The sequence below is a fragment of the Adiantum capillus-veneris genome, unplaced genomic scaffold, assembly GCF_014529385.1.
Source record: "Adiantum capillus-veneris isolate H3 unplaced genomic scaffold, ASM1452938v2 Hic_scaffold_850, whole genome shotgun sequence".
In the NCBI taxonomy this organism is placed as follows: Eukaryota; Viridiplantae; Streptophyta; class Polypodiopsida; order Polypodiales; family Pteridaceae; genus Adiantum; species Adiantum capillus-veneris.
In genome coordinates this window covers 18,368-41,813 of record NW_028221828.1, presented here as the reverse complement: position 1 = coordinate 41,813, position 23,446 = coordinate 18,368, and the positions used below count along the sequence as shown (strand labels likewise).

General features: G+C 47.5%; 1 long non-coding RNA gene across 1 annotated transcript; it reads right to left on the bottom strand.

Annotated features, from left to right (window-relative positions):
- Positions 1-688: 688 nt before the first annotated feature.
- Positions 689-19,564, bottom strand: LOC147416529 (uncharacterized). Its single transcript, XR_015187504.1, has 3 exons — positions 19,458-19,564; positions 19,129-19,381; positions 689-1,400 (listed from the first exon to the last, which is right to left on the bottom strand). It is a non-coding gene; the product is annotated as an uncharacterized LOC147416529 (long non-coding RNA).
- Positions 19,565-23,446: the final 3,882 nt, after the last annotated feature.

The window sequence follows — 23,446 nt, the reverse complement described above, 5'->3', positions numbered from 1 at the left end:
TGGAAGATAGTGACATGAGGTTCAGCCAACAAGAGCAATGTTTATTGACTCATGGACACCCTGCACACATTTTGGATCCTTGGGTAGCACCTTCTCCTATAGCACTATTCTCATACGATTGTAGACACTTGTGCATACACTGTAGAAATACTTATAGAAGACTTTCGAGATAAGCTATTGAGCACATGTACTTCGTATTCAAATGATCTACATGCTCTCCTCGCAAACCGTAAGCATACTCACACCAATACGACATCCTTGGCATTTCACTTTGCATCATAGTTAGGTTACAGGATAAGGTTTGGTTGGAACAAGGCTCCATCCCAGATAAAAACTAGTTGAGCATTTTTCTATGTAGCAAGATATGCCTGTTTGACAATCTACATTGGCTGGCGGGCTGCTGAGATGATACCTCCTCCAACAGGATGCAATAATCATCGGGATCTTTATGGTGCACTCCCGCACCATCTTGCTTACTCTCCTAAGGGGGGGATTTTAGTGGTCAATTGTGAATTGACACAAGCAGCTGAAACAAAATGTGGAAACTTTTGAATGTATTTGTAGTGTTACTATACTCTCCAGTTTTGAACGAGGGGGCCAAGTGATGGTCTGCATTCTGTTTGATCATTAATAACAAGTCTCTCAACTAACTTCTCATTAAAAGGTTTCATCAACCACCCAATCACTCCTCAAGCTTACACCTGTGCTCTGCTCTCTAATTTCCCTTCTTTGTGGCCTTGTAATCAAATCTGAATCAATGTTTGTTGTGCCATAATTTGCATCATCAGCAGCACAATGGGATAAAAATAAAAATAATAACTATTGCTCCTTGCCGCAGATTGATTCACAGTATGAAGTGTGTCAGTTACAACTCATGTGAATATGGTGCTTGGTTGATGGAAATACTTGCATTGAGTACAACCGAGGCCCATTAAGGCCCCAAAAGTGCACGGCTGAAAGGCATTTCTAACAAGGTGAAAAGTCACAATGGCCTACATAACAAGATAAGAAAGAGTGTGTGTGTGTGACCCATGACTCAATGTCCCACTTTATAGGAATAAGAAAATAAATGTCAACTATTTATCACATGGACATAACACAATGCCCCTCTTATAAGAAAACGGAAGAAAAAAGGTTTGCCATCATTAGCTTGCCATGTTGTCCAAGGGTCGACAATTGTCTCGAAGAACTCCATGGTTTACTAAGGCCTGCCTTATGTAGGCCAAAAACAGGCTTCAAAAAATTGCTGCTTATGAGTTCATGAATGAGTGTTGGCCACAAAAGCACATACCTGCAATTCATACGAGATCTCCTACCCAGGTGCTTTTACTTGATCGTTGATTTCCACACTGACATACATAATAAGGACGGCATAAAGAACACAGAGTAAAAGAGTAGGCCTGTTACAATAATCAATATCTCACATTGTAGTGTGTCTCATGAACAGAAGTGAACCGAAAAATCATTTTGAACTTTCAAAACATTGGATAATAGCCTGAGCTCCAAATGCAGTCAGCTGACTCTAATGCATGTCTCTTGTAAAAGAATTATAACTTTAACAAGCTATATGAAACTCTTCCACGTACAATCAGACGTCACTTTAACATTTGAAGCGTAATTTTTCAGATGTAGTGCATCTCTCACGAATTAAAGTCACGACTCCCACTAGTTACTTCGAACATATGTTTAAATAACATCATGAAGTTAAACAGATTACTACGCCCTCCATGCTACCATGCAATGTGCTCTCTTATTGCTACATATGATCTGTGGTAAAGCAAACAGCTCGCTCAACAGTCAGCTAGAACTAGTTATATTAAACATGCAATAGTGACATTCACTAACTTTAGAAATTTACTTTAATCACAGCCTAGATTGATTAAAAGGCAACCCAAACATATGGGAGAAGATACATGTTCAAGCTGAAATGGAAAATGCTAAGGGAGTCAGCAATGACGCTGAAATTTCTACAGGGGAGGAGAAAAGTCACCATGCATAGAGGAGGTTGAAGTTGCACGGGGTGTATGCACACTGCACAGGATGTCATCTGATTGTGCTAGGAAGTGCTTTGGCATGATGGGCAAGAAAACTCGCATCAAAGCGGCTTCATTACCCGCACATGCATGAAGCCTGAGGCGAGCTAAGGTTGAAGACCTTAGGGCCTAGGCACCTTAGGCACAGGAGAAACCGATTTCTGATTCTGTGAGCTCTGCACAGTAAGCTTCAGAGCTTGGAGCCTTGTAGAGGTTAGAGCCTTGAAGCACTTAGAATTAACGCATTCAGTGTGCAGCAAGGCAAGTGCAGATTGAGTTAAATTTTAACGCGAGAACATGTGAAGATAACGTTGAAAATCTGCAATGCTGAGGAGGCTATACAGTAGGGCAAAAGGGCTTTAAATCAAGGCAACACTCAGCATCACTAAAGAGCCCATTGAGCAATCAACCAAGGCAGTGCTATGTTTTATTGACGCAATAACACAAGAAGGAAAAACAAAGTAGAGTTAAAATTCAAACTTCAAATCCGTGCAGTAGGCATAGTTGCACCATGCTTCTGGTCAAAGAGGTCCTAAAAGGACAAATCCATTGCACAATGGTTATGGTTCTACAATCACGATGTTGAGCACACGAAGGCAGTCCATAGAAGTTTGGGTTCACATGTCATAATCCATCATATAAGTCATACGGTCAGTCCAATACCTTGCTTGTATTACAAATACTACAAGTGACTCCTAGGTTCATCTTTGTGTAAGGAGCAGCCACCTGCTGCACGGCAGATGGGAACACCTGGCCAGTAGTGTACTAAGGACGCCGAGTAACACAACCATGGCGGTGTGCAATAGCAACGCCGTCACAGCAAAGAACCCTCTGCATGTGTGTCATATGGCCCGACGACTGAGATCCCTGAGGATACTGCTGAGGATAGTATTGGAAGGGAGTCTGTGTGTAGGGTCTCATAAATTGCGGAGAGGGACCTGTCGCAGTATACCCGCGACAGGAGGATGTACCTGAGGCCCTGATCCAGTCCATCCATATCCCATACCCACTGGAGCTTGGCTAGACCTATCTCCATGCAAAAGCATTAACCGAAATCCTTGTACCTGAGCTTTAATGTCGTCAATCATTTGGGACTTTATCTTCAAGGCTTGTTGAAATGCGAAAATAATAGCATCCCGATCTGCGATGGCACTCTCAGCGACTCGCAGAGATCTTTGCAAAGCTACGTATGTGGCAGAGTGACGCTCGTGCGTACCAGCTAACTGCTCAGTTCCTAGCTCTATGTTGGCGATAGCATTCCTGGAATCTTGTAATATCTTCTGAGAAAGCTCAAACATAGAAGTAGAGTCGGCCACCCCTGAAGATGCAACAGATGTATGAGATGCTGGAGGACGCGTAGGTGGCACTATTGGTGAGCTAGGATTAGGTACGGATGTAGTGGGTACATCTTAGATGGTTGGTGATGATGGGGTGGGAGATATATTGACTATAGGAGGGGTGAATATGGGAGAAGAAGGGAGACCTAAAGTCTGTAGCTGAGCACAGGAAAGGACCTCGCTCAGAAATGGGCGAGGCGGCTGTAGGAAAAAATCCAAGGAGAATGTTGAGCGACTTTTAGATGTTGAAGGCCTCTTGATCTCATGAGTGATGACTTGATTTTTTCCTTTCTTTTGACTTCTCTTCCGATGTTCCTCTCGATCGTTGGAAGCATCCGAGTCATAGTTAGCTTCAGAATCCGACGTGAGTCTGCTCGTAAGGCGTCGTAACTTTCATCACTGGGGTCACTTGATGTGATGCCGTCGAGGCCATTGCTATTGTTTTCTGAGTCGTCATCACTCGCTGACCCTGCAGCCACGATTGTCTTTTTTCGCAGAGCTGCCCTTCGCAATTGCTTGCTGGTACCTGCCATATCAACCGAGAGAGAGGGAAAGTGTAGGGTTAAAGGTACGGCAAGGGGCGAGGCCGAAGAGGGTAGAGTGGTAGTGTTATATTGATGATGAAGGGGCGCCAGGGTTGGGTAGGGGCGATGGGAAAAGGGTAGGTCGGAATTGGGCAAGGCGAGGGAAAAGGGTAGGGTCGAGAGGCTATAGAGGGTAGGGGCGAATTGTTGCTGGGAAGGGCGAGGTCGATTGAAGAGGGCGAGGGGGTTAGTGTAGGGACGAAGAAGATTGGGTTGGGGCGAGGGGGTTAGGGTAGGGGCGAGTAGGTAGGTTATGGGCGAGAGGGTTAGGGTAGGGACGAGGGAGTTAGGATAGGGGCGAGTAGTGAGTGTAGGGGCGAGGGGGTTAGGGTAGGGGCGAGGGGGTTAGAGCAAGGGCGATGGGAAATTGGGTAGGGGCGAGTAGGTAGGGTATGGGCGAGAGGGTTAGTGGCGAGGAGTGAGTGTAGGGGCGAGGGTTTAGAATAGGGGCGAGTAGGTAGGGTATGGGCGAGAGAGTTGGGGTAGGGGCGCAAAAGAGAGGGCATGGACGAGTGGGGGTATGGGCAAGAAAGTGTGGAGAGGGGCAAGGGGTAAGATTAGGGGGCTAGGAAGTTAAAGAGGGAGTAAGGGGAAGGAATTTCAGGCACCACCCATACGTAGTAGAACTGGTATATTCAGCAATCTAAAAGGCCCCAGCTGTTGAGGGTGAGGAGATGAGCACAGTAAGTGAATATCAGACTTAATGTGGGGATAGAACTTCTTTGAGAGATAGATGGGGTGGTACAACATTTGGAAAATGAATTAGACGCCGTGTACGAGGTGAACAAACAGAAACATAATTCGCATGTGAAGTGAAGACCACAATCTGGAAAAGAATAGTACAACAGCGGTTAGGCATATTCCTTAAAAAGTGACAGCAAGGAAGGGAAGTGGTACAACAGTTGAAGATGAGAAGGCTTGATGAAAAAAGAGAGAAGTAGCCAATTAAACAGATAGAGACCTGAGTGCCACTGAATAAAGGTATAAATCCAGTATCAAAAAGGGAGAATGTTGCATGAGAGAACACAATGTGTCTATTAAACAGAGCGAGAATCAATTGGAAAACTTGCAGGGAAAAAGACAGATGTAGACATCAGAAGAACGTTGTTGAAACAGTGGGCCAGGAGAAAAGTGAGGCAAAGACAGTGATGAAGACAACGAGAGCGGTGAGGTGAATCGTTAGCAGGTTGGTAGGGAGCACACTGCAGCTATTGCTAGACTAAACGAAGAAGAAGACACGCTGCAGGTTGGAGAGAGAGTGTCGCCGAGAGAGTGTCGTCGTATCATCTGGGATTGTTTATGGTGAGGGGTGGTAGCGTTTGATCCTAGAGCCATTTACTAGCGGCAAAGAAACACCTTCCAGAGTCGCTAGCTAGACCACACCCTGTGGCAAAATTTGTTGTACCATGTATGGTCCTTGCCATGCTAGGGCCAACTTTTTTCCTTTTTTCTGATATCTAGCTTCATATAGTAGCACGAGTGATCCTTGCACTATTTTAGGCTTGCAAAGGTGGCAATCATGCCATGATTTCCAATGAAGCTGCTCTGCTTGCAGAGCTTGAGAAGCCAGTCTACGGTTTTCTTCCAACAAGGAGAGCCGAGAGAGGTTGGCTGAGGCAGTCCCAGCTGTGACCCGGAGGCTGCCCACCCTAGAGGACCCACAGTTGAATTCAAAAGGAGCAATAGCTTCCAAACCAAAAGCCAGTTGAAAAGGAGTGTAGAGCGTTGTTGCTTTGTAGGAAGTGCGATACGCCCAGATAGTGCAAAGGATTGCCTGAGCCCACGAAGCCGGATGCAGATGACAAGCTTTACGAAGTAGAGCAATGAGAACTTTGTTGGTGCTCTTTGCGTGGCCATTTACTCTGGGATAGTAAGAGCATGACTTGCAATGGAAGATTTTGTAGGTTCTGAGCAATGTGGTGATCAAGTCATTCACAAAATGACTGCCTCTATCACTGGTAATCTCCAAGGGGCACCCAAACCTGCAAAGTATATTCTCATACAAGAACTTTGCTACTCTAGAGCTAGTGCAATGTGTTGATGCTAGTACTTGGTTGCATAATCCGTAGCCACTAGGAGATACTTTCGATTACCTGGTTGAGCCGGCAGAGAAATGGGACCCACAAAGTCCAAACCCCATCTTTCAAATGCAACCATGCCATGGATACCTGGAGGGGACGGTTTGAGTGCTTACTCGGTTTAGGGGCACATCGTTGACATACATCACACACTTTTACATGAACAATGGCATCCCGAAACACATATACTGTAGAATTTTCTGAGCCGTGATGTGACCAGGATAATGGCCACCACTGGGACCGATGTGGGCGTCCTCTAAGATATGCTCCACTTCATGGGGAGAGACACATCTTCTTAGAACACCATCTGGTCCAGCCTTATAGAGCTGACCGCCAATCAAAGTGAACAATTGAGATTTGATCAATAACCTTCTCTTTTTGGGAACATTCCAGTGGATAACAAATACATTCCAATGGATAACAAATACAAAATATCACCATACCACTCTGGAGTGGTATCCACCTTAAAGAGACTGCCATTTGGAAAGTCGTCCTCAATACCGGTAGCTCTCTCACCTGTGTGAATGTGAGAGATGGTCGGCCATGACGTGACATTTGCCAAGACGAAGTACCACTTCAAAATTGAACTCTTGGAACAAAAGGAGCCACCGCTAAACCCTGCTTGCAACTTGTGGCTTATTTAGCAGATAACGCAGAGCATGATGATTAGTAATAACTGTAAAGTGAACGCCCCATAAATAGTGCCAAAATTTTTGAAGAGCATAAACAATGGCTAAACCTTCCCTCTCGATAGTGCTGTAATTGTGCTCAGTTTTAGTAAGCAAACTGCTTGCATAATGAATGGGACAATCCAGATTGAACTCTGTAATAGGCTGAGTGAGGACAACACCCACAGCTGTCTGACTAGCATCAGTATGTACATGGAAAGTTAGAGACCAATCCGGGGCTACTAAAACAAGGGCTTCAGTCAGGCGTTTTTTCAGGTAAGCAAAAGCTTGGGGTTCAGCTGACCTTGTAACTTGCTGAAAACTGGTCCAATCGCCACTAGACCACTAAACCACTTGGCTGGACCTGAACGAGAGAGACTAGACCAAGGCGAGTGACTGGACCACTTGGCTAGACCTGGACGAGAAAGGACTAGACCCAGGCTGAGAGACTACTAGACCAGGACGAGAGACTAGAGTAGCAGGTCTAGAACTAAGCAAGTTGAGGTGAAACTCTACTAGACTAAGCCAACCCAGTCAAACCCAATAGAGCAAGACAGATAGAGAGCTGAGATCCAGCAGCTCCTCGACTTGACTCTGCACTCTACACGGAATGAGATTTCAGTTGAAGTCCTACCAGGCGTTCCAAAAATGACGGCACCTGTAGCGGAGATAAAGTGTCGTGCTCTCTACAATGGGTGCTCCTCAGTGCAATGTGGTTGACATCTCACTCCAATAGATTGAAAACACAGAAACAATGAATAATAGAGCAAACAAACACAGCAACTCAACAGTAGAACTTGAGCAACTCAAAGAAACCAGTACAGACTCTGGCAATGGCAGCACACTCAGCTCCAGCCAAGAATTCATAGGTACCATGGGGTGTCGGGGCTTAGATGTGCGGGGATGGTGCATACGTGTTGTGTATAACTCAATATGCTAGACTCTAGACTTCTGACCACACAAAAGTAGATCCTCTGATCCAAACCCACTACGGATATATACAAACATGAAGAGCCACCAACGACTGCAAAATAACCACTACAGCTAAGCCTATCTATGAACTGTGGTGGTGGTGTGCTGGCCACTGGACCATCCCCCTGTATCCCTGCCACGTGTCACTGACCAGGCAAGAATCCGTCCAGTGTGAAACCCGGCCCAAATATGACTAACTGCTTGTCCCGTGCCAGTGGCACTGTAGCCCTGCTACACCTCCGTTCTAGATCTTCCGACTTGATGGTCAATTCCTTCCCAAGCGGGAAATTCCCGAGAGACGAGCTGTCACTTCCGTTTCCAACTATTCCCAGAGCGTGAGCTCTACAGACTGTACCCGATTCTGTTCCTGGAATCTCTGAGCATGGGCCGAGGCCTCGTTGCTCCTTTGTGATGGAGTACCTGCCAAAAAGCACAAACACGAAACAACAACTCGTATGGCGAATTCACAATTGATACTTGTTGCTCCGAGTATGTGAAAGCAAGCTCCGAGTATTTGCCTCTCTCGGTCACTTGTAGATTTCTGGCGATGGTGCTCCCTTGTTGCTAGCGCTTGTGCACAAAAATTGCCGCTGAGAGAGAGGATGGGCTTCTTTTATAGGCTCCCGCACCCGGCAGGAATAGCCGGTGCGGAGCTGGCTGAAATAAAGGCAGCCATTAGCGCTAGGAAGAGATAGAAGTTGTGCGCTGTTTTTGCCAGTCAAAGAGAGACAGGAATTGTACACACAACAACTCGTATGGCGAATTCACAATTGATACTTGTTGCTCCGAGTATGTGAAAGCAAGCTCCGAGTATTTGCCTCTCTCGGTCACTTGTAGATTTCTGGCGATGGTGCTCCCTTGTTGCTAGCGCTTGTGCACAAAAATTGCCGCTGAGAGAGAGGGTGGGCTTCTTTTATAGGCTCCCGCACCCGGCAGGAATAGCCGGTGCGGAGTTGGCTGAAATAAAGGCAGCCATTAGCGCTAGGAAGAGATAGAAGTTGTGCGCTGTTTTTGCCAGTCAAAGAGAGACAGGAATTGTACACTTTTATTCTCAGTTCGGAAGCGTTGGCTTTTGTTTTTTAATAAATCTTTGCTTTAATTTAAGTGGGCGGCCGGTCACTTTTTAAAAAAAAATGTGAACCTAGACAAAACTCCATAAAACTCAATGAGCTGAAAAATTGATGCTATGCAATCACATTCCAAGCGTCCCCGAATGCAATGTCAGGCACATATGCAATGCAAACACATATTCCTCGTGGGAAAGCATTCGCGCTTCTTGGAAAATACTTATATATATTCCGCTTTTAAAAAAAAGCTTCTTAGAACCCATCTTTATTTTTGTGCTTGCGTCTTTACGCGTATTCCTTTTTCCAATTCGGGTTTCCTGCCAGACCAATAGAGTATTCCCTTTCCAATGCTCCTGACACTCATCACATGACTCGTCAAGAATATCCATTTCCCGGTCTCTCCTACCGAACTAACTGTACAACCCCTTCCCGATGCTTAATGTCACTCATCATATGACACATTAGAGTTGTCTGTTCCTGATGGCTTTTAATAATTCCCGTAGATCTACAGTTCCCAACCTTACGGTTCAAATGCACACATTTTAAATATCCTAATTTCAATAAAAAGAAATTACTCAAAAAAAAAAGAAAATAGTCCATTTAGCAACATGCTTCATGCTCACGCGTTTAGTTAGAGAGGGTTGCCCTATTGCCCCCTTCCTCTTTCTCTTCTATGCTGAGGCAATGAGCAGATTTTTGACTTCACAGTAGGTTGGTTTGTGTGGTTAAGAGCTTCCTATTGGGGAAGACGAGCTGCTTGACGTTGTATTTGCTGACGACTCATGCATGTACTTGAAGGGCCATGAGGCCAATCTGCACAGATGTGAGTAGGCTCTTGAGGTGTCTTTGGGACCCCTTTCAGTATTTCTTTTTGTATTAATCTGGGTTCAAAGTACAAGAGTGGTTGGGTCTCACTCTCAAACTCTGCGTCCAGATGCTCTACAGAGTGGGAGCCCAAACCACTTATTTATTTGTTTACAAGGGATGCCAAAAGCAAAGCCCCAAAAGCTTAAAAATCAAAGGCTTTTTAACTGTTTTTTTCTCTCACAAGCTCTTTTGAGCCTTAAAGTAAAGCAATTAAAAACTCTCTCTCTCTCTCTCTCTCTCTCTCTCTCTCTCTCTCTCTCTCTCTCTCTCTCTCTCTCTCTCTCTCTCTCTATAAGTCCTTGCGTAGGAAAATCCACGCAGCCAATACTTTGCGTGAAATAAAGCATGCGCGGAGAAAAAGCATAGCCCAAGCTGCCGCTCAGCCTGCCGTACGGATTTCCGCCATTCATGGGCTTGCCAGTACGTGCAGCCACCTCATCATGTCAACGGGGCAGCAGTAGAGGCTGTGTGTGTGCACGCGCGCTGGATAGCCACGTCATCACATTTGTGACATCTTCAAATGTTGCTCGACGAAGGCATGCAATGGAAGAAGGAGAAAGAGGACCTGCACGTAGAGATACAAGCACTTAAGGCGGATTCACAAGGACTCAAAGAAGAGGTCTTAGCCCTCAAGCGAGAACTTGCTAATAGAGCAAGCAATGGACTAGAGGAAGGTGAATTCCAACCCTCGGTGATAGAGGAATTCAAGGTCATCAAGGAACAGGTACGGATGATCAAAGAGGAAGAGAAAGAGAATGGGGCAAAGACGTCTTCGTGTGTGGATGTAATCACGAAGACACAAAAGAAGGCGGATGAGGCCGAGAAATGGATAGAAGTCGCTAAGAAAGGGAAAGGGAAAGAAACCACATCTATCCCCACTCCTACAATCATCAACATGACTTTAGAAGAAGAGCAGCGAAGGAAGACTAGAGCTTTGCACATACGAATAACCGGTCTAAAAGACCGGGATGATGTCGAAGGGGAAGTCAAAGAACTTCTCTACATGATGGGTAGTGCGGCTACTCATACAAAGGCATGGAGGGTAGGAAAGAAGACACAAGGAAATGGGGAGACTTCAAACGAAAGAGCTCTAATCATGCGCTTCCCATCCATGGAGACAAAGAAGGACTTCTTGAAGAAGCGACCAACACTAAAGAAAACGGGCATATTCCTTGGAGATGACCTCACACTCAACTTGCTCATATGAAAGAAGTTATGCCCGAGATAATGACAACTCGAGAGAAGGGGAAAGTGGCCTTCTATAGGTATGGACAAGTGGTTATTCTAGAGAAGCGCCCCGCATGACGGTGCGAGACCTGTGAGACCACACTCAAAGTGGCTACATGGAATTGTAATGGATCTTTGCGCCTTGATGTAGGGGCCTTTGAGGATAGTTTCACAGGGAGAGACATCATTTTCTACTCTGAGACGCATCAGGCCCCGGGGCAGTCCATGCCCCATGTGAGCGAATACAAATGGGAGACAACTTGCAGACAGGAGACTCGATCAGAGCGCAGAGGACGAGGTTCAGGAGGAGTGGCAGTCTTATTCAGAGAGGAGCTACAGTCTCTGATACATATAGCTCGGAGGGATGAGCACGCTAGGTACATGCGGGTGAGACTGAAGGCAGAGACATGCAGATATCTCTACATTGCTATTTGCTATTTCCCTCCTAGTACGTCAGTATATGCATCACCTATAGGACAGTCCCCCTTCTCTATTTTAGATGATGATATATGGGAGTTTTCCAGAGATGGCGACATTATTATCTTGGGGGATTTCAATGCTAGGACTACCCATCACCAGACAGTATTCTATGATACCTCAGAGGAGTTGATGCGGGAGCTTGATATTACAGAAATGGGCATGTCTAGATTATCACAGTATGAGGAGCACATTGAGTATGGCAGATACTTGATCGATATGGGGACTGCACATGGATTGGCCATTTTGAATGGCCTACAAAGATTCCCTGCAGAAGCTGGTGGTTTTACATGCTTTCCACATCGGCATGGCGCCACTACAATGGATTATGTTATGGCTCCACCAGGACTCATTTCTTCCTTTCACGATTTCGTGCTGCGAACTAGGCCAGTTGGGGTAGCAGTCGATCATGCTATCTTGTCTTTCACTCTATCGTTCTAGTTCAACACAGCTCCATTGGGAGAGGCCTCCACACATACTTAGTATACCTTCACGAGGGAGACGGATCACGTGTACACTGATGAGATATACAGGCAGCTATGCACTTAGGAACCAGGACGACCATTAGATGAGCTCACCTAGATTCTGACAGAGACGCTACATGCTGCAGCATCAGAGGCATATCCCCACAGCCAGCCTACACGCAGACGATCTGGAAGCATGCCTTGGAACAGTTTTGGTATGATGAGGAGTGTAGAGAGACGAGGATCAGATTGCAAAGAGAGGTGCTCATGGGTACTACACCACATAGACAGTCACGGATTATGTTCCACCGCCTAGTGCGACGAAAGAAGAGGGCTTTGTCACAAGACGGGCACCACTTGCCACTAGAAAAGAACAGACTGGACAGACTTTTAGCACTTCATTAACAATTGAACTGAGAGAGAGAGAGAGAGAGAGAGAGAGAGAGAGAGAGAGAGAGAGAGAGAGAGAGAGAGAGAGGACATGCGACACGGAGTGGCGGAATTCCACCCCAGAGAGTATTGGCCCCAAACCTTGGCGCCCCTTTCGGTATTTCTTTATATTGCATCAACACAATACAAGCCGGTACTCCAGACTCTGCACCTTCTCCAGGAAGCATGCAAGAGAATGAACCCTAACCTCATATTTAAAGGCCGCTTTGGCCTAAAAAGCAATTACAATGAAAAGCCTTCAAACTCAAAAGCATCTGGTCTAAAAGCAAAGCTAAAAAGCTGCCAACGCAATTTACGGAAATTAATACAGCTTGCCATGCCATCAGCCAGTGCAAAATACGGAAAGCCGTACAGCCTGCCACGTCATCATGTCAGCGCAATTTTCGGAAATCTGCCACGTCATCAGTTCGTGTGTGTGTGCGTGTGTGTGTATGGGTCCTGCTTTATTTTAATCCTTTGTCACTTGGAGCCCCATCGGACGGGGTCCCCATAAGTTGGTAGGACTTCTTCTTCTGTTGCTTGTTCTTCTTAGGGTTTAGGCCCCTCGGCCCACATCTGTAAGTTGGCTCCATTCTTTAGGCTTTGACACGTCAGCAGTTTGTTACATCTCCCCTTCTTGAAAGAGAGTAATCGTCCACGATTACAGCATATCTGCAAAACAACTCAAGTTAGCTTAAAAATTTCCGAGGGACAATCAATTTGCTCTTTTTATTAAGGAGTTAGCTTCTCCTTTCTGCTCTTTTTATTAAGGAGTTAGCTTCTCCTTTCTGCTATTTTGATAAAGGAGTTTCTCCTTTCGGCTGTTTTGATCAAGGAGTTCGCTTCTCCTTTCTACTCTTTTTATCAAGGAGTTAGCTTCTCCTTTCGTCTAGATCGGAACTCTTGATATTCCGGCGTAGTAAAATTAGCCATCACACCCAGACTGTACTGATCTTCCATGGGTGTCTTGATGCACTAAAATCACATACCCAAGCAATCTCATCCAATTATGAATATTCAAGAGTTGGCACATCACAATGCAACACAAATGCTTACATATGCATGTTACAAGACATAGAAACATAAAGCCGCCGATGAACACTCCTCCCGCATAACCTAACAAGGTCCGGGCCGGGAGATATTCAACGACTCCCTCATCACTCCTCACGCATAACCTAAAAAGATCCGGGCCGAGAGATATAGAGGCCTTTTACAACCAAACGCCCCCCAGACCGCAGCCTGCGTCGTTTGGAGGTGCTGAGAGTAACCACTGCTTAGACTTCTTAATACTCCTCCCGCATAACCATCCAAGTAAGGGCCGGGAGTCACAACAACAATTATTTTGCAAGCATACAACGAAACGCTCCCCAGGCATCGGCCTGCGTCGTTCTAAGGTTCAAACAATACCAAAACAGTATATCTCACTTCTCCACTCGGGAGTAAAATCACCAATCAATGAAACTAGTATTAAAACTAGAGTCAAACATTTCAAATCGGCACCAAGACAGGTTCAAAACAGATACTATCCATTTCAAACAAAGTTTCAAATAATACTTTCTCAAACAAAGTTCAAAGGTATCTAACTATAAAACAACTAGAGAGTTCATTCAGGATTTTGTTCGGACAACCGAACTTTGAGGACGCCTGGCTTGCCCTTCTGCATTACGGTGATGGTTCGGTTCTGGACCTGGAGAGTCACATCAGTCTTGTCATGCCAAGGCATGCCTAATAGAACGTCACAATTGCCCAACTTCATGATGTGGAAATCAGCTTTTCCATGATAATCTTGAATATTCACTGGAAGAGCACCAATGAGCGGTACTACTTTCTGAGTTTGCCCTGTGGCTAGCTCAGCTTCAATTTCTCCACCCTCTGCATCATAATCAAAGTGCATCTGCTTTAAGAATTCTGGATGGATGAAGTTCTCTGTAGCTCTGTGGTCAAAGAAAATAAGGGCTTTGAAGCCATTGACTTTGCCATATGCTCGACACAAATCATTTGTACTCTCAAGGCGTATGCCATAAATATCAGGAACTAGTCCAATAGCGGGTCTAGCTCTCTTAGCAAGAGGTGGCGCTGGGGTTCTGTCAACCGTTGGTGCGGGCGTCGGCTCCTCTGGTCTACCAGTGCATTTGGGACAATTAGAATGATTATGCCTTGTTTGAAAGCAGCCAAAGCATCGGCCTTCTTGTAGTAAGGTGTCTCATTGTTGAGGCGTCAAACGAGGCCTTTGCGGTTGATTTTCACGAGACACTCGAGAATTTGTTCGTTGTTGCCGAGAGTTGTGGTTAGTGGCCGGAGATTCTTCTGTGGTAAACTCTAGCTTTCCCTTCATCAGTTTGTAGCCGACCACGGCATGGTCCATAAGTTCTTGCATTGTGGAGACCTGCTTGGATAGACAATATTCCTGCAATGGTGATGGTAGTCCAATGGTGTATCGCTCGCATTGGGCCTCCAAGGGAACAGATCTAAAGGACACCGGAAGGTACACGTTGAGAAACCTTTGGTTATATTCGTCCATGGTTTCGGTGGCAAGCATTTTCAAGTTGCCCCACTCTGCCAAAATCCGGACTTCAAACATAGAAGTCATGTAACTACGTGCAAAAACTGTCTTGAAAGCTTGCCAGGTCCTTGGAGCATGCGGTTGTGTCGCGATTGAACTCCACCATTGCATAGCATTATCTTTAAGAAATCCTGCTCCTCCAGAAATCTTGGACTCTTATGTATAGTTCCCTAAAGCATAGATGTTGTCGAATTGCTGTAGGAACTGCAATGCTTTCTTGCGATCTTTCACCCCGGAAAAAGTAAAAAATTTGACTGTCGTGCCGCCATCTTTGAAATCTTTGGGTTGGTTAGGCGCATATCCCGGGTATGGATAATAAGGGTATCCATATGGGCTCCAACCATTGTAGCCTGGTGGCGGTGGTGGTGGTGGAGGTGGGGGCAATGGCGGTGGCAAAGGCGGCTGCACAGGATCAAGGTCAGATGGCTGCACCATATTCCTGAAGACTCCCCCGATCGGAATAGATGGCTAAGAAGGTTGCCGGTTGGAAGCTCTCGTACTTTCTGGTGCCAGAGGAGGAGGTACCACCTGGGGCATCAGAGGGGGTAACATAGAGTTCAAAAATTGTTGAACACTTTGCAGCATCGGAAGAGTCTGCTGAGGATGCTGCGAAAGAATGTCGTGGAGTTCGTTGAGCAAAAACTGCAAATATTCTGCTGAATCCATGAATTCCAAGTCTTGGGTTCTTTATGGCTTATGCCCTGTAAGACACAGCGATGAAGACGGGAGCGCGCCGGATGCGCGATGAAGTAAGGGTGGGAGTGCCTAATAAGTCCGGGTTGGAGGGTGAAGATACCTCAAATATAGCTCTGTCTGCTCTTTTGTGGGACCGGTATGCTTTCAGAAAAGCACACGCCTGATGCTCTGATACCACTGTCACAAGACGGGCACCACATGCCAATAGAAAAGAACAGACTGAACAGACTTTTAGCACTTCATTAACAATTGAACAGAGAGAGAAAGAGAGAGAGAGAGAGAGAGAGAGAGAGAGAGAGAGAGAGAGAGAGAGACGACACGCGACACGGAGTGGCGGAATTCCAGCCCAGAGAGTATTGGCCCCAAACCTTGGCGCCCCTTTCGGTATTTCTTTATATTGCATCAACACAGTACAAGCCGGTACTCCAGACTCTGCACCTTCTCCAGGAAGCATGCCAGAGAATGAGCCCTAACCTCATATTTAAAGGCTGCTTTGGTCTAAAAAGCAATTACAGTGAAAAGCCTTCAAACTCAAAAGCATCTGGTCCAAGAGCAAAGCCAAAAAGCTGCCAGCGCAATTTACGGAAATCCGTACAGCCTGCCACGTCGTCAACCAACGCAAAACACGGAAATCCGTACAGCCTACCACGTCATCATGTCAGCGCAATTTTCGAGAATCTGCCACGTCATCAGTTTGTGTGTGTGTGTATAGGTCCTACTTTATTTTAATCCTTTGTCACTTGGGGCCCCATCGGACGGGGTCCCCATAAGTTGGTAGGACTTCTTCTTCTGTTGCTTGTTCTTCTTAGGGTTTAGGCCCCTCGGCCCACATCTGTAAGTTGGCTCCATTCTTTAGGCTTTGACACGTCAGCAGTTTGTTACATGCTTACCTATCTCAATTAGAGCGTGATCTGTATCAGCTGTTTATGAGTCGGGACTCTAGTGAGGCATGGAGGCTTTTCAATGAGCACTCTCCATTGCCAGCCATCACTTCCACAGAGACATGGGGGGAATATGCTACATCTCTCTATACAGCATCGGGGTAGCCACCTTGGCCTGACCCTCTAGAGGCATGCCCAGAAACATGTACTTTCTTTACGGCTGAGAGGATAAGGAAAGCCATTTACAAGATGAAGACAGGAAGAGCACAGGATCATGATGGTCTGGTAGCAGAGCACTTTATCCATGCTAGAGATATGCTTGCAGAGCCTCTTGCTATGATGTTTAATAGAGCCATGTATGAGGGCTTCCCTGAGACTTGGAGTATGTCCATTATTGTGCCTATCTTCAAGTTAGGAGATCCTATGCTTCCAGGGAATTACCGACCCATCATGGTTGGTCACAGTCTGGCTAGGCTATATGCATCAATTCTTGAGCATGAGCTGAGTGGATGGGCAGAGAGAGAGGGCATACGGGCAGCAGGACAGGCAGAGTTCAAGAGAAGTTTCTCCACTCTTGACCAGATTTTGATACTCAGAGCCATTATTGAGGAGGGTAGACACCATGGCAGAAGGATATATTTGTAGCTTTGTGGATTTCCGCAAAGCCTTTGATACAGTTCCACGAGCCAGACTCATACGCAGATTGCAAGACATGGGGGTGCCCACAGAGCTGATATGGGGGATCTTAGCTTTATACAGGACAGTGGTAGGACAGGTACGCACTACTCGGGGCATGTCCGACATGGTTCACTCCACCATTGGGGTGAAGCAGGGTTGTCCCCTATCTCCGACTCTCTTTGGGATATATGTAGATGAGTTTTCAGATTATGTACATACAGAGGGTGATAGAGGTGCTCAGCTCGCAGGGACATGGATTTCGTTGCTATTATATGCTGGTGATATTGTGTTGATCTCCGATTCTCCAGAGGGGATGCATTGCATGTATTTGCACGGGACAGTGGATTGTCTCTGAACCTTGGTAAGACCAAGGTAATGGTGTTTAACACCAAGGTCCGCCCCCACTTTTACATATGGTCGAGAGACTGTGGAGTAGGCAGATACATACACTTATCTTGGGGCGGTTTTCAATGGTCCAGTATTTTCCTTGAGGCGTGCAGCAGATACGCGATTGACAAGAGCCTATGCAGCATTGGGGAGACTTGAGAGGATATGTTCGCAGGTTTAGTTCCAGGAACCTCGGACAAAGCTTTGGCTCTTTGACACTCTGGTCACTTCGGTCATGCTGTACGGAGTGGATATATAAGGGCCCCTCAGTTGATCATCATAGCAGAGCTGGCACTACTGATGGATGGAGATGTATGGAGAAGCCCTTGGTGCCTATGAGTTCTCAGATGATTAGGGCCAAGGCCTCAGTACCACATGGCATTGTTAGGGCAGAGCTCTTTGCTCCATTGGTAGTGGAGGCACTCACTGGATCAGTTTCATTTATGCATAGCACTTGTGGTCTCCCTAGAGACAGATATGCTCGATTAGCACTAGAGTCTTTGCGACAGCTGGCATTGCAGGGAGATAGATCATGTTGGTATGCAGAAATGGCATCTTGGTTTCAGTTACATGGCTTTAGTATGGACCGGCTACCCCCATTTCAGTACTCTTTGGATGCACCCTCCATCTCCCTCACTAGGGCAGAGACTACCAGGCTCATCAGACAGGACTTGATTCAGTTGGATACGAAGAGGACATGGATACAACCTACACATGGCTAGGTACGCAGATGACTTTCTATAGAGAGCATCTTCTCCAACTCACTGAGGATGGTTTTGTGATCAGACCAGGATACATGGATACTCATCTATCCCACGGGATACGATGTGCTATTGGTCAGATACGCACATCCTCACATCAGCTAGAGATCGAGACAGGCAGATTTAGAGGAGTACCCACTGAGTCCAGGATTTGTCAGGTGTGCCAAATAGAGCCAGAGATAGAGCTACATTACATATGTCACTGCCCAGTATACTATGAGATACGAGGCCGCTTTCACTGTCTATTCAGAGAGGGTTTTGGGCCACCTTCTAGAGTCATGAGATACCAGGATCAAAGATGCCTCGGATTATACTTACTGGAGATTCGCAAACACAGAGAGGACCTCTTGAAGAGGGACACAATGAGAGAGATCCAGAGACAGCAGAAGATTACAGATTTCTTTCAGTCACAGACAGAGGAGTTCGAGCAGCCCCCACAGCATAACAACACCAGAGGCATACTGCTTGATTGGGCGATAGAGTTGGGGTGGTCCCGTCACCCACGGATGAGGGGGCCCTTTCGACATCGACGCAGATTGCGACAGAGGATCCATACCATACTAGCGCGACATAGGAGCCGTCCCGGATACCGATGTATATGTATATGATGCCTCGACTGTTAAGAGAGCTCCATTGTATCAGCTCACCCTTTCCCCTTTGTATCAGCTTTCACCCCACCCCTACCCACTATTTTCTTTTCAGTTCTTTGTACTTTTTGTACCCAGACCTGGTATTAGATTCACCACATGTAACCTTTTGGTCTCATAGGTCATTTTGGCCTTTTGAAGATGTTAATATTACATTTCATTCATCTCATTTCTCTCTCTCTCTCTCTCTCTCTCTCTCTCTCTCTCTCTCTCTCTCTCTCTCTCTCTCTCTCTCTCTCTCTCTCTGCCATCCCCCCAAAAAAGGACTGAAATGTATGTTTCAAATAAAGACAAAAATAATGAGCCTTGTACCTTGCATATGTTGGTTAAATTATAGCTGAGGGCTGCACATTTGTGGACATGCAAACAGTGTAGAACCCACAGCTAAGAAAAGGAGGCAGGTAGAAAAGTTCTCAAAAAGAATCCAGATGCACATCTATTTGTGCAAACCCAAAGCTCGTTGAACCAATGCTTCCTCTAAAAAAGGACGAAGAGCCCACATTTGTGTGTAGGTATGCAAGCACTCAGATTCTGTATTCAGATTCAGATCTGATACCACTAGTTCCTACACATTTAGAAAACGTTTAAGCAGATTAGACTCAATCCAGAAGAACCTTTTCAAGATTCAGTAACTTCATTACCTGCATTTGAAGATCTTTTTTCAACATGCTTAATAAGCTGGAGATGAGTATTGCATAATCTGAACTTTTCCATGAGGCTGCATTTGAGTCTTCACAAAAAAGCACCTATATGAACAATTCAATTAAAGATAATATTGGACCAACATTACTTTGAAACTCATCTCACAGCCTATTAAGGACGCTAATCTAGGGTTGGTATTATGCAAGAGACACAGAGGATTGGACTTACTAAAACAATTCATGTACAAAAGTGTTTGAGAAAGCTGCATGCATGCATGCTTGTGCCTCATCTAAAACGTTGTTGTTTGTGTAGAAAACATCATATCTCGGCTGCCGCTGCCTTCACCCCTTCCCCTGCGCACGCTCCCTCAGTCCCCCCCCCCCCGGCTGCTGCCTTCGCGCCGCCCTGCCCTTCACTCCACGCTGCCTGCCAGCGCGCAGCCAGCCCAGCCCGCCTGCCTCTGCCTGCCTCAGCCCCCATCCCGCTTCAGCCAGCCCCAGCCCGCGTTCAGCCCGCCTCAGCCCTCAGCCTGCCCGCCCCTAGCTCTCCTGCCTTCAGCCGACCTTTGCGCCTCAGCCCCCCCACTCGCTCGCCCCTTGCATTCCCACATACATTGTGCCCCCCCCCCCCCCCCTTCCCCCCTTAGCTCGCAGGAGTCTGTCCCCACGGCCTTCTGGGAGCTTCGCGTCTTTTTCGCCTTCCTCGACTCACAACAGACACAGAATGGCGGCTTCTGCTCCACCTCAGAGGGACTCCACTGAAGCCCCCTTGCCCGACACCGCGGAGCCGACTCTTCGACTTGCTCTTTCGCCAAAGAGCAAGCGAGCTTGATGGCCGAAGTGGAGCGCTTGCAAGCCACTTCGGTTATCTGTAAGATCATTGGCACTCGGCCCACTCGGGGCGAGGTTCGGGATTTACTACGAGCCCTTCTTCTCTCCGATGTGGGCAAGATCACTGATGTCCAGATCCTCGGTAGAGGGTACTACCAGGTCGAGTTCGAGTCTGCACATATGATGACCAATGTGATTTCGATGAGCCTACTCGGCATCGGAGCAGCTCGAGCTTACTTCCGATGTTGGCATCACGGTTTTCACCCTACTACACACGTGCTCGAGGAGGAGGCAGACTTACCGATTTCGATCTGTCTCGCTGTGGGTCGAGATCTGTTTCATATGTAGGCAGATGGGCCATTTAGCAAAGGCCTGTCCTCGCAGGAGACCTCGACCCACAGCGCATGCGCAGCCTCCCAAGGTTGAGCATGCCAAGCAGCCAGGTACACAGGATGCATAGGCTGGTACTTCGACCGAGACTAGTGACCAGCTAGCTGATGGTTGGCAGCAGGTGCCCAGCCGCCGCCGTCAGAGAAGAGCTCACCCCATTGCTCCTCCTGGTGGCCGACCTTTTGCAGCTCAGCAGCACTGGGTTCCGACTGGAACCGTTTTGACCCCCTTCAGCAGGACCTGCCTAAGGAGGCCTCGTCCACTTCTGTTCCTCCACCACTGCCTCCTCCTCCCTCAGCCGCCGCTGCAGCCCTGCCTCCCCCACCTCCTCCCCCCCCCCACCTCCACCTTTGCCCCCCGCCCCTCCCCTATCCCCGATGGGGCCCACACCCTCGTCTCCCGACCCTTCCGCCACTCCTCCTCAAACGCAGGGTACTGGACACGCTTCTGCCGCGAGGCGTTCTCTTGGTAGTGCTTTCGCTACGAGCCGTGTGGCTCGAGGACAACCCCACCTGAGGTTGCCTTTTTTGGTGCTCACTTCTCCCTTTGCAGCGGTCCCCAGAGGTCTGACCAGCTTCGACATTCGCAGACATTGGGATTTCTTCGACTACAGCTTCACCCGGTTTCTCGGTGATTCCTCTCCCGACTTGGAGGAGGCCAGCTTTCGAGTCCATGTCCTCTTTCTTGCAGCTAGAGGCAGTGACGCCCTGGACACAGCGGTGTGTTTCTCCTTTCCGTTGTGTGGTAGGGATATCACAGAGTGGACCCAGCACACAATCCTTGACTGGTTCCAAACCCAGGCTACTGAGTTCTCACACCACACAGGGGACTTAGCAGTGATAGATATAGTGCAGACACTTTGGCCTCTTGCCAAGTTGCAGGCACATTGTGGTGCATTTGTTTGCTGACACTCAGTGCCCTTCGTGTTATGTTTTTGTGCATGAGGATTCTTGGACAGAGGATGTAGCCCTTCGGGCTGCACGCTCGGCTTGGGCCTGGGCGGGACATTCACTTCTTGCGCGCTTGTCTAGAGGTCGTTCGGATGCGGGTTACTCCCGATCCAAACCGACCTCAAAGATAGCGAGGTTGGCTGCTGTGGCAGCATCTGTTTTCTCTCACTGACTCCATGAGGATCATCTCATGGAATGTGCAGGGATTAGGAGGGCCCCAGTTTCAGCGTCAGAGGGGTCGGCTCCGTCAGGAGCTGCAGAGATGCCTTGTGGGTGGTGAGATTGACATCCTTATGCTACAAGAGCACCGGCGATGTGGTCAGATTTTGCGAGGTCGCTTTGAGACTTTTTGGTCAGCTGCTTTTGGACCTGGAGGCATCCAGGGTGGGGTATGTATAACCATTGCGGACTCTTTGCAACAGGCCATTGTGGACAGAGGGATTATTGTGCCAGGCAGGGCTCAATGGATTACTATGCACATTCAGGGTTGCCTAATGGGCTTCCATAACATCTACGCGCCCAATGTGGCGAGCGCACGTGCAGAGTTTTAAACTCACCCATTGTAGAGTCTCTGCCACAGGCAGAGCAATGGTGCATTGGGGGAGACTTCAACATGTTGGAGGACCCAGCTGACAGGGTTGGAGATAGCCATACTACTGTGCATAGAGATGAGTTGGCAGCTTGGGAGAGGCTATGTATGACTCTGTGGGTTTCAGATGTGTGGCAGCATTCTAGCTTTGTGAGGCCACCTGACAGCGTGGCCTTCTCTCGTTTGGACCGTCGAGTGGGAGGAGTGAATCTATCTCGGATAGATCGCTTCCACACTAGTGATCACTTCTGTGACTTGGGTGGGACTGTTGGCATTTTGGCTGGGACTTCCTTTTCGGACCATGCACCAGTGATCCTGACAATGATTGATAGACAGAGGAGGGGGAGCATGATGCTACGCATCCCAGAGAGGGTCTTGCTGGACTCTGCGCCCAAAGAGCGAGTGGAGGCTCTTTGGACAGAGAGCTTATACTTACAGGACTCTCCTGCTGACAGAGTGGCCTCAGGACTTACTCAGCTTAGTCGGCTCTTTCTTCAGGAGTCTTCGGCTCGCCTGGCTGCAGCGAGAGAGGAGGAGCAGCACCTCCGATGGGGCGTTGCTTCCTTGCAGAGGATGCAGAAGCAACATCCAAGTAGTCCTTGGTTGGAGGAGCAGTTACAGCAGGCTCGCCAGGAGCTCGTCAGCAGGCTCGCCTTGTCTTGTGACTTAGGAGATGCGTCAGAGGCTGGAGCTGCCTCTATAGCTAGAGAAGCTGCACAGCTCTTAGTGCACTCCCCCGTGGTAGCTGTTTAGGTGAGGATGGCTTGACTCCCAGCTTCTTCTTGGAGTACTGGGACTTGCTTGGCTCAGATCTTTGTAGTGCTTTTCAGTACATCCTGCACACAGGTGAGATGCCTGACAGCATGAGTGAGGGCCTGATTTACCTCATTCCCAAGGAGGGTGGCTCCTTGGATGAGGTTCGACACTGGCGCCCCATCACATTCCTCAACTCAGCCTACAAAATTCTTGCCAAGGCTCCGAGTTTGAGGATTCAGCCACTTCTAGAGAGCCTTATACATGGGACTCCAACAGGTTTTGTCAAGCAGCGTAGTATCCTTGACAACATCTTTACTTTTTGGGAGGCCTTTGCCCTCGCGCAGCTCCGTGGTGAGGATTTGGTGATTCTTCTTCTCGATTTTGAGAAGGCCAATGACAGAGTTGACTGGGATTTTTTGGAGGGCACTCTACGCAGGATGGGCTTCTTAGATGCTTGGATCAGAGGGGTGTCA